Source organism: Crocuta crocuta, unplaced genomic scaffold, assembly GCF_008692635.1.
Source record: "Crocuta crocuta isolate KB4526 unplaced genomic scaffold, BGI_CrCroc_1.0 scaffold337, whole genome shotgun sequence".
Classification (NCBI taxonomy): domain Eukaryota; kingdom Metazoa; phylum Chordata; class Mammalia; order Carnivora; family Hyaenidae; genus Crocuta; species Crocuta crocuta.
In genome coordinates this window covers 3,907,653-3,918,530 of record NW_027528873.1, presented here as the reverse complement: position 1 = coordinate 3,918,530, position 10,878 = coordinate 3,907,653, and the positions used below count along the sequence as shown (strand labels likewise).

Here is a 10,878-nt window from a genome sequence, read left to right as displayed (position 1 = left end):
TCTCCCCCCAAATAGTGTGCTCTCCCCCCCACCCATTCTCTCCCTCCTTCTCCCTCTCCTACATGATGCATCTGAACACACTCATGCCCCCTGCCCTCCATTGCCTCTTAGATTCTTTCTCCTTGCGACCTACCCGTGTGGCTTATACCACTTCCCTCCCTCTCCCACCCCCCTGGCTCTGCAGTGGAAGTCCCAAAGATCTGGTGTGGACCCCGCAAGCTCTTCTCCACAGTTGGGTGTGGGTGGATGGGAGGAACTGAGCAGCTAAGCGGCACCACATTTAGCAACGGGGAGGAGGACGGGGAAAAGCTGGCGACGCTCCTGTGTGTGAAGGGTTGCAGATTTTTTCACCCTCCTCACAAATGCACAAGAGAAGATGCGGCATTTTCATGTCTCTAAAATAGTTTTTGTCTTTCTGATAAGCCTCTAACCACTGAAGGGAGAGAAAAATGTTCCGGCACACAATTTAAACAGACATTTTAATAAATAGTCCATCTCTGGAGGTGAAACATGCTTAGTCTCTTAGGTATCCATCTGCATCCTCCTCTTCTGTCTCTTCGAGATGGTGTCTGGGGTTTCGGTGGAGTTGTGGCTAACAGACCCTGCAGGGACAGAGAAAAGACAGGACCCTCGGGCGCACGCGGAATCTTGTGCCTCTTTGCTGATTTCTGCTGTGGGTGGGTGGTCTGGACGCTTCCTGGGTTGTATCAGATCCACCCCTGGGAGTTCTGTGAGCTTGCTGAGGCTGTCACTACAGTACCTAAGGTCTGGTCCTGCCTGCCTTGGAAGGCCTGCTTCTGCTCCCTGATGACTCAGTCTCTGCTCTGGCTGCTGCTACAGACCCCACATCCTCCATCTGGCTCTTGCCTAGGGTGTCCACCCCCAGGCTCACTGCTGATTCACCTTTTCCTTGGCCTATGTGTGGAGGCCTGCTGGCTCTCGACTCAGCTACTTTCCAGGCCTCTTCTCTGGAACAGATGGGTATTCCTTGGTCTAATTTATCCCATATTGGTCCTGGAGGCAGCCCAGGAAATCATATTTTGCTTCTCTCCCAGCGGAATCATGCTATGCTGTTGAGTTACACCTTGAGGTAGCCACTCCCGGGGTGATGCCAACCAACCGTCAAGGCCAAGTACCCTCAGAGTCCCAAAGACGAAGTCTTCAAAAACCCCTAGCCTTTCCCCCACCCACCTCACAAAACTTGCTTGGGGGGGAACCAAGAGAAGAGAGATTAGGCTCACCTCTGAGGCCTATGCTACCTCTCTTCCCCTTTTTTCCTAGATAGTCCACTAGAATTGATAGGGTGGGCATTCCTCTTTCTCTTCCTGTTTACTCTAGAACTTCCCTACCTAAGAACTCTATGATCAAGATGCCTTTTGATATGTTAACAAAAGAGAGAAGAGAATATAGAATATCTTTTCTCTTTTACAAAGTCTAGCTTTTAAGAGAAACTGGCTGAAAAATTCAAAAATCTTATTTGGAAACAGACACCTAACTTTTTCTTTCTTTTATTCTCTTTTTCTTTCTATTCCTCCTATAACATGCCTAGCTTCCCTGAACAGCTGGAAATCTCTGAAAGTATGGGGGTGGAGGGAGGCCAGCATAAGGAAATATAAAAGAAAACAGTATGTTTGGCTATTTCAAAACTATATTATCACCATTTTATACATTGATAATTTTTTCATGCCACATGTCATATTCTAATGTGGTTATTCCACTGAGGCCTGCAAGGCTGAGACCGCGGCCCTGTGGGTAGACCGCATCTGTCCAGTGAATGGCCGGAAGAAGACGTAGGTTCTCAGACAGGAAACCAGACTCTGAGGGCAAATCTTAACAGAGAGGAGAAAGGGCTCTTTGCTATCCTTGAACTCACAGGGACCTCAGGACAAGGACGCTCCTCCCATTTTCTCTCAAATGGGGTCAGGCCAGGACTTGCAAAGGGAGACTTCTTTGTAGGGCTGAGCTTCTCTGACCCTATAATTTGAAAGTTTGGTGTGCTAACTAACATGTTTTTAATGGGAGGGCCAACATACGGTTATCAACTTTTTATTCTGCAAAGCAAAATGTTAGAAACAAGCCACTGTTTATATCACCAATATTTATTTTTATTTTTTATTTATTTTTAAATGTTTATTTATTTTTGAGAGAAACTGCGAGAGACAGTGTGAGAAAGGGAGGGGCAGAGAAAGAGAGGGAGACACAGAATCCGAAGCCAGCTCCAGGTTCTGAGCCCGAGGGAGATCATGACCTGAGCCAAAACTGGATGCTTAACTGACTGAGCCACCCCGGAGCCCCATTAATGTTTTTTTTTAAAGGACTTTTAACACCCAAAAAGTTGGTGATTTTGTTTTAAGGAAGGCATCATTTATTGACAAGAGAGAAAGCTACTTCAGATACCTGGAATGGCATGGGGAAAAGGCACTGAACAGAGACAGGAAAGGGAAACAGGCAGTGTCTAGTCCAGAGGTGGTAATTATACTTCTTTGCCGACAGGATTTGCACAGGGACCACCAGGGAGCAGGATTGAAAGGAAGTCAGACCATGTCATGGAGAACCCTGAGTGACAGAGTGAGAAACTAGAACATCAGCTTTGAGAGAGCTAGAGTTTCTGACTGTTTCATGAGAAGGGAATTGCCAGGAAGAACACCATATTTGGGAAACTGAAGCTAAAGGTTTTGTGCAGCCTCTGACTAAATGACTGCATTTTGAGGGAGAGGGGCTAGACGAAGGGAAGGCATTTTGGAGAGAAAGGATGGAACCCATCCCAGGCTTTGGCTGAAGTGTAACACTTCACGAGAGATGAACGGGGCACCTTCCCTCTGTTGGTTATTTTTTCTGTTGGGTGCCACGGCAGGGCTGATTTTAAAGGGTGCCACAGATACTTCTAATAACTTAATAGATATGCACAGGGTAGGTTTTAACATTTTAGACAATTCCTGTCTTATTCTGTACAGAGCTTAGTTCCTACTGATGCTCTCTTTCTGCCTTGGTTCATCCTAATATCTGATATGCCTTGCACTTTTCCTTTGGATCACTTACCATAGCCAATAATCATTTCATTAATGTCAGCATTTCAGTAATGTTTGTTTCCTCTACAAAACCGTAACGTCCCTAAGAACAAGGTCCATGTATCTCCTTCACTATTGTACCTCAGCCCCAAGCATGAGGCCCAATTTATGACAGGTACTCAATAAATATTTACTGACTGAGTAAATGAGCAAATGAATAAATGAATTTACCTCTAGGAAGAATGACTGGAATCATTCTCATCAAGTTCACTTTACTAAGTGCCTTTCTGTGTGGGCTCCTGGATTACGTTTTGTGACAGAGTGAGGTTCTTGAAGGCCGCAATCAAACACAGACGAATAATGGATCCAGAGATCCCTGCTACAGGAAGTGGTCTTGGTGGTTCCCGGCAGCCTTCTTTCCCCAGATAGTCTTCCTGAGTCAGGGTGCTGGTGTGGCGCCACCTGTTGGGTAAAACAGAAAATCCAGATTTTTACACAATCCCTTCCCTCTTTACAAATAAACATATTGTTGTCCTTTCTAACTTTTGCTGATCCAGGATCTTTCCTGGAATTTTACAATTTTCTGAAAATTTTAAAGTTTATTTTTGAGAGAGAGAAAGAGAGGGAGAGGGAGAGAGGGAGGGAGGGAGAGAGAGAGAGAGAACGAGAGAGAACGGGTGGGGAAGGGGCAAAGAGAGAGGGAGACAGAGAATCTGAAGGTGGCTCTGTGGCGCAGAGCCTGATGTGGGGCTCAAACCCATGAACCATGAGATCATGACCTGAGCTGAAGTTGGATGCTTAACCAAATGAAGCCACCCAGGCACCACCCCTCTCATTTCTTGCATTTTTAAATTTGATTTAATTTCATCAGCTAAACTTACTATTTTCTTACCTTTTATCTATTAAATTATGGCTTTATTTAATGCCATTGTCTACACTTCAGATAAGTGAATCTTCTCTATTAAATTGTAGTCCAATATCTGTTACATGAGTGTAGTCAGGGAACAGAACAATTAATAAAATTACCTCGCGTGTTCTGCATGAGTCACTTGCAGACACAGATATTTGTGATAGAAATACATTCTATAATGATGGTGTGGTGACACTTTGATCAATAAAAGATTATAGAAAAGAAACTTCAAGAACATGAAGTTCCTTAGCCATTATTGTAAACATCTGTTATCATGCTGGAAAATCATGAACAGAATGGTTAACAGAATCCTGGCCGAATATGTTACCAATTATGTTTCATAGGGACATATATATTTTTAAACATTATGTCAAACACATACGCACACCTTGGCCTATTCATCCATTCTAGGAGAAATTCTTGTTGACTTCGTGATGTTGAGTTCCCTGATTTCTTGTGAGTGGTTTTATTATGACAGTGTTAAGATGGAATTGTTGGCTTGCTTATCTCTACTTCTGGAGAGATTTAAAAAATCTTTTTTATTTTTGTATTTTATTATTGTTTGTTAATGTTTATTTATTTTTGAGAGCAAGAGAGAGACAGAGTGCAAGGAGGGGAGGAGCAGAGAGAGAGGGAGACACAGAATCTGAAGCAGGCTCCAGACTCTGAGATGCCAGCAGAAAGCCCAAACAGGGCTTGAACTCACGAAATATGAGATCATGACCCAAGCTGAAGTCAGATGTTCAACCAACTTGAGCCACCCAGGTGCCCCAACCAAACTCTTTTTTAAAAGTCTGTGTTTTGGTATTTGGTATGTAGTCTTTATTTCCTTTTCTGTCTCCTGATCCCATGTCAGAAGTAGAACCTCCCCATGATACTTTTATTTGGACAGGTGGGAAGAGGAGCATGGTTTCTTCTTACTGACTCTAGGAAATATTTATATACAGCAGATAATGAACCATTTGTGTGTATATGTGATGTGCTGATATCTTCTCCTAGTCTGTCTGAGTGTGTGTGTGTGTAGTCTTGTTTGTAGGATTTTCATTACATAGAAACTGTCAATATTTACGGATTCATAATCAATCTTTTCCTTTGAGATAATTGTTGTCATTGTTTTTGTGCTCAAAGTATCTTTTTTCTTTAAAGATCTGATATAGGTGGACTTGGTTTTTATTTTGTCTAATTTTATTTTTTCCATTGCACTCTTTAATTCATTTGAAATTTACTTTAGCGTATGGTTGAAAGCAAACTTCACATATTTCCCCCCAATAGGCAATAATCTCAACACCATTTGTTTAATAGACCATTTACTTTTCACTGTTTTGTATTCCTTATTTTATTATAAACTACATAATCCTATATGTAATTACCAATTTTATGACTTTCATTTCTGTTCCCTTAATCGGCCTGTCAATTACTATGCTAATACCACACGTATCTGACCACAAAAACTATTTAATAACTTTTAACATATAAGTCTTCCTCATTGCTAATTGCTTTCGGAATTTTTCTCATCTTTTCTTGTTTGCTTTTTCTTCAGGATGAACTATTAGAATCACCTGTCATTTCTCAAAATGCAATGAATAGAATTTTGGTTTTTTTTTAAATATATATATATTTTTTAATTTATTTCTAGGAAAGAGAGAGAGACAGCGTGAGCAGGGGAGGGTCAGAGAGAGAGGGAGACACAGACTCCGAAATTGGCTCCAGGCTCTGAGCTGGCAGTCAGCACAGAGCGCAACGCGGGGCTCGAACCCACGAACCGCGAGATCATGACCCAAGCGAAAGTCGGACGCTTAACCGACTAAGCCACCCAGGCGCCCCCAATGAATAGAATTTTGATTTACCCCTTACATCTTATTCAACAAGTATGAATGTATGTATGTCTGTCTGTATTTTTAAAAGATGCTATTTATTAAGTAATCTCTACACCCAATGTGGGTCATGAACTTACAACCTCAAGATAAAGAGCCACATGCTTTACTGACTGAGCCAGCCAGTCACCCCTCAATAAGTATTTATTAATAATTTATATAAAGGAGCTAATCAATGTTGACAAAATAATAATGGCAGTAGCATTTGTAAGTCTTTATTTCCTTGCATTTGCAAAGCGCTGTAAATGTACTAGGGTCACCTGGGTGGCTCATTTGGTTAAGTGTCTGGTCTGACTCTTGATTTTGGCTCAGCTCATGATCTCACCATCCTGAGACAGAGCCCATCATCAGGGTCCCATGCCCTGCTTAAGATTCCCTCTCTTCCTCGGCCTCTCCCCCACATGCTCCTCACCCTCTCTCTCTCTCTCTCTCTCTCAAAAAAAAAAAAAATTATTGTTCATCAAGAAGTTTCAGAATACTTGAAAAGAAGATAATTAAGGCAGGTGTAGAGAGGGGGGAAATCTTGTCCATGTAAACCCAGGGGGGAACAGGCTGGTTGATTATAAATAGGATTCAGAATCTCTTTAATTCAAATCAGAAAATTGAAGTTCTATAAGAGGTCAAGGCAGAAATTGGGGAAAGGACTCATGGGCTGAGAAAGTCACACACTCTAAGAGGAGATTCAAGTATGAGAAGGTGATGGGTTAACATCTCAGTGGAGGGCACCCTGGGCCCTGGGGTCATGTTCCATGGATTTGAGATAGCAGCTGTGTAACTGGGTTGCATACACTGTCTTTATAGGAAGATAGGGAAAAAAGTTTGGGCATGATAAAGTAAATCAACCACGCCATTAAACGCTAGAGTTAAATATAAGTTGTATGACCATCATTATAATTTGTGTTTCTTATTTATTCTATTGGTTAAATTAAGAGATTTTAATTAGTAACTAATATGATATAATTAAATTTGTAAACAGAATTTGTTAAGTGAATTTGATTTCTTACATCAATAGACTTTTTTTTACATTTATTTATTTTTGAGAGAAAGAGCACGAGAGAGTGCAAGTTGGGGAGAGGCAGAGAGAGAGAGAGAGGGAGACAGATGATCCAAAACAGGCTTGGTACCATCAGCATAGAGCTCGAACTCATGAACCGTGACATCATAACCTGAACCGAAGTCAGGCACTCAATGATTGAGCCACCCAGGTGCCATAACATCAATAAGTTTTATTTGATGTATTTATTACTTTTTGATGGATTTAGCAAGATTTTTTCCTAGTTAATATCTTTTAAAATTTTTTAAAGTTTTATTTTAATTCCAGTTAGTTAACATACAGTGTCATTTCATCTCAGGTGTGTAATATAGTGATTCAACACTTCCATACAACAGCTGGTGCTCAGCACAAGTGTGTGCACTCCTTAGTCCCCATCACCTGCTTCACCCATTCTCCCACCAACCTCCCCTCTGGTAACCATCAGTTTGTTCTCTAAGTTAACAGTTTGTTTCTTGGTTTGCTCTCTCTCTTTGTCCTTGTTTTTTTTTTTTTTTTGTTTGTTTGTTTCTTTTTTAGTTTGTTTCTTAAATTCAACATATGAATGGAATCATATGGTATTTGTCTTTTCTGACTTACTTCGCTTAGCATTATGCTCTCTAGCTCCATCCATGCCATTGCAAATGGCAATACTTCATTCTTTTTTAAAGAATTTCTTTTAGAGAATAAGCAGGGGAGAGGGGCAAAGGAAGAGAGAGAATCTTCAGCAGTCCCCATGCTTAGCACAGAGCCTGACAAGGGGCTTGATTCCATGACCCTAGGATCATGCCCTGAGTCAAAATCAAGATTTGGATGTTCAACCAAAAGAGCCACCCAGGCACCCCAACACGCCATTCTTTTTTATGGCTGAATAATATTCCACTGTATATATCTACCACATCTTTATCCAGTCATCAATTGATGGACACTTGGAATGCCTCCATTTCTTGGCTATTGTAAATAATGCTGCTATAAACACAGGGGTGCATGTATCCCTTTGAATTAGTGTTTTTTGGGGCACCTGAGTGGCTCAGTTGGTTAAGCATCTGACACTACATTTAGGCTCAGGTCATGACCTCACAATTTGTGAGATGGAGCCATGCATTGGGCTCTGTGCTGACAGCATGGATCCTGCTTAGGATTTTCTTTCTCTCCCTCTCTCTCTGCCCCTTCCCACTCTCTTTAAAAATAAATAAATGAACATTTGAAAGTATTTTGTATTTTTTGGGTAAACACACAATAGTGCAATTGCATAAGGCAGTTCTATTTTTAACTTTTTGAGGAACCTCCATACTGTTTTCCAGAATGGCTGCACCAGTTTGCATTCCTACCAAGAGTGCACTTGTGTATCTTTTTCTCCACATCCTCACCAACACTTGTTGTTTCTTGTGTTGTTGATTTTAGCCATTTTGACAGGTGTGAGGTGATATATCATTGTATTTGATTTGCATTTCCCTGATGGTAAGTAATAACGAACATCTTTTCATGTGTATATTGGCCACCTGGGTGTCTTCTTTGAAGAAATGTCTGTCCGTGTCTGCTGCCTATTTTTTTAAATTGGATTATTTGTTTTTGGGGTATTGACTTGCTTAAGTTCTTTGTGTATTTTGGATACTAACCCTTTTTCTGATATGTCACTTGCAAATATCTTCTCCCATTCTGTGGGCTGCATTCTAGTTTTGTTGATTGTTTGGATTTAGCAAGATTTGTTTGTTAAATTTATAACTGTTTTCTGAGGTAACTGAAATGCCTGAGAGGATTTGACATTAAATTTGTAAATGTTGTTTTAGGGATGCCTGGGTGGCTTAGTCAGTTAAGTAGGATGACTCTGGCTTTTGCCTCAGGTCGTGATCTCACAGTTCATGGGTTTAAGCCCCATGTCGGGCTCTGTACTGACAGTGCAGAGNCCCCCCCCCCCCCCCCCTGCTCACACTAGCTCTCTCTCAAATAAATTTTTAAAAATTTTTGTAAGAAAAACTTGTAAATGTTGTAAGTGTTTTAGGGTTTTAGTTAGGTCAATTTATATAAATAGTTATTAGGAGAATATCACCTCTCTCAAGGGTGAGAGAAAATAATTATTTTTATACTTTTGAACATATATATTTATGAATATATGTAAACTATGTTCACGAGTGACTTAAAGCTTATTTTTCTAACTTAAATGAACTAAACATTGATTCAGACAAACGTTAACGTGTGTATTTCTTTCGGTGCTCCAAAATCTACTTTGGACCCTAAAAACTCAATTGTAGTAAGCTACCCAACTCATCTTGGTTTTCTGGGGACTGCTTTGGTTTTAAACCTGGGAAACTTGGGAAACTGGGGCAGGAGGTCACTGTTATTGGCAGACAACCCTCTGACCTTCACAAGAGCCCTGTGGCAAACTAGTGTGAACTCTGTGTGCAGGGTTATTGTTCCCATTGGCAGAGGCAGCAACTGGGCTCAGAAGTTAGTTTGGTTTACAATCAATTCACCTTTCTCACGTCCTTTTTCTACTTAATGTGATTGGTTGATTTATTTCTGAGGTCTTTCCTCCCTCCTCAGTGGAGAACTTGGTTTCTTCTTTCTAGAATACATGAGTTTTATTTTCACCGGGAGGAGCCGTGGTCTAGGATTAACTTCAGCATAATCCCTACAATAGCTCTGTAAAGACATTCAGGGGGATTGCCTTAGTCTTTGTAAGATGGGTAGAAATAAAAGTTATGGAGACGTACAGTGCATGGATTACTGCACATTTTAAAAATAATTTTGTTTGCTGATTATTTAATATATGTGAGCACTTATAGTTAACTTTTTAAAAAGTTTTTGCTTATTTTGAGAGAAACAGAAACAGTGTAAGTGGGGGAGGGGCAGAATAAGAGGGGGAGAGAGAATCCCAAGCAGGCTCCCCACTGTCAGCACAGAGCTCAGACTGTGAGACCGTGACCTGAGCTGAAACCAAGAGCCAGATGCTTCACCAACTGAGCCACCCAGGCGCCCCAGTACTTCATTCTTTCATACGGATGAATAATATTCTGCAGTGTGGTGATACCATATTTTATTTATCCTTTCATCAGCTGATGGGCATTTGGATTGTTTACACTTTTTTGGCTAGTATGAATTATGCTGACGTGAACACTGGTATACAAGTCTGTGTGTGGATGTATATACTTTGATTTCTCTTGAGTATTTACTTAGGAGTGGAATTGCTGGGTCCTCTAGTAACTCTATACTTAATATTTTGAGGAAATTCCAGACTGTTTCCAAAGAGGTTGCACCATTTTACATTCCTACTAGCTGTGCAAAAAGGTTCCAATTTCTCTACATGCTCCCTAAATCTTGCTAATACTTGTTTTTTTGTTGTTGTTTTGTTGTTTTTTGTTTTTTTGTTTTATTATAGCCATCTACTGGGTGTAGGTGGTATCTCATTGTGGTTTTGATCTGCATTTCCCTGATGGTTAGTAGTGTTGAGCATCTTTTCATGTGCTTATTAGCCATCTGTATACTTTCTTTGGAAAAATGTCTGTGTAGATCATTGGTCCATTTAAAAATTGGGTTATGGGGGCACCTGGGTGGCTCAGTTGGTTAAGCATCTGACTTCGGCCCAGGTCATGATCCCACAGTCCATGGGTTCGAGCCCCGTGTCAGGCTCTGTGCTTACAGCTCAGAGCCTGGAGCCTGCTTCAGATTCTGTGTCTCCCCCTCTCTCTGCCCCTCCCCTGCTTGCTCTCTGTCTCTCAAAATAAAATAAAGACACAAAAAAATTTTAAAAATTAGGTTATGTATCTTTTTATAATTGAGCTGTAACTGCACTTTATATATTCTAGATATGTCCCTTATCAGATATATGATTTTAAAGTATTTTCTACCATTCTGAGGGTGCTTTTTTCATTTTCTTGGTGATATCCTTTAAAGCACAAAAGTTTTTAATTTTGACAACGTCCAGCTGATCTATTTTTTCTTTTTTTAAAAATTTTCTTAATGTTTTATTTATTTCTGAGAGAGAGAGAGGGACAGCATGAACAGGAGAGGGTCAGAGAGAGAGGGAGATACAGAATCTGAAGCAGCTTCCAGGCT

The 10,878-nt window shown here is 40.7% G+C and overlaps 1 protein-coding gene across 3 annotated transcripts in view; it reads right to left on the bottom strand.

Moving 5' to 3' along the window:
* Positions 1-498: 498 nt before the first annotated feature.
* ZBTB38 (zinc finger and BTB domain containing 38) overlaps positions 499-10,878 on the bottom strand; it is a 160,796-nt gene continuing 150,416 nt past the window's right edge. For all 3 annotated transcript variants that reach the window (XR_013333322.1, XR_013333321.1, XR_013333324.1), the window contains 2 exons: positions 3,240-3,470; positions 499-602 (listed from right to left, as the gene is read on the bottom strand). The gene's annotated coding sequence lies outside the window, so the exon portion shown is untranslated. The remainder of the gene's footprint in view (positions 603-3,239; positions 3,471-10,878) is intronic.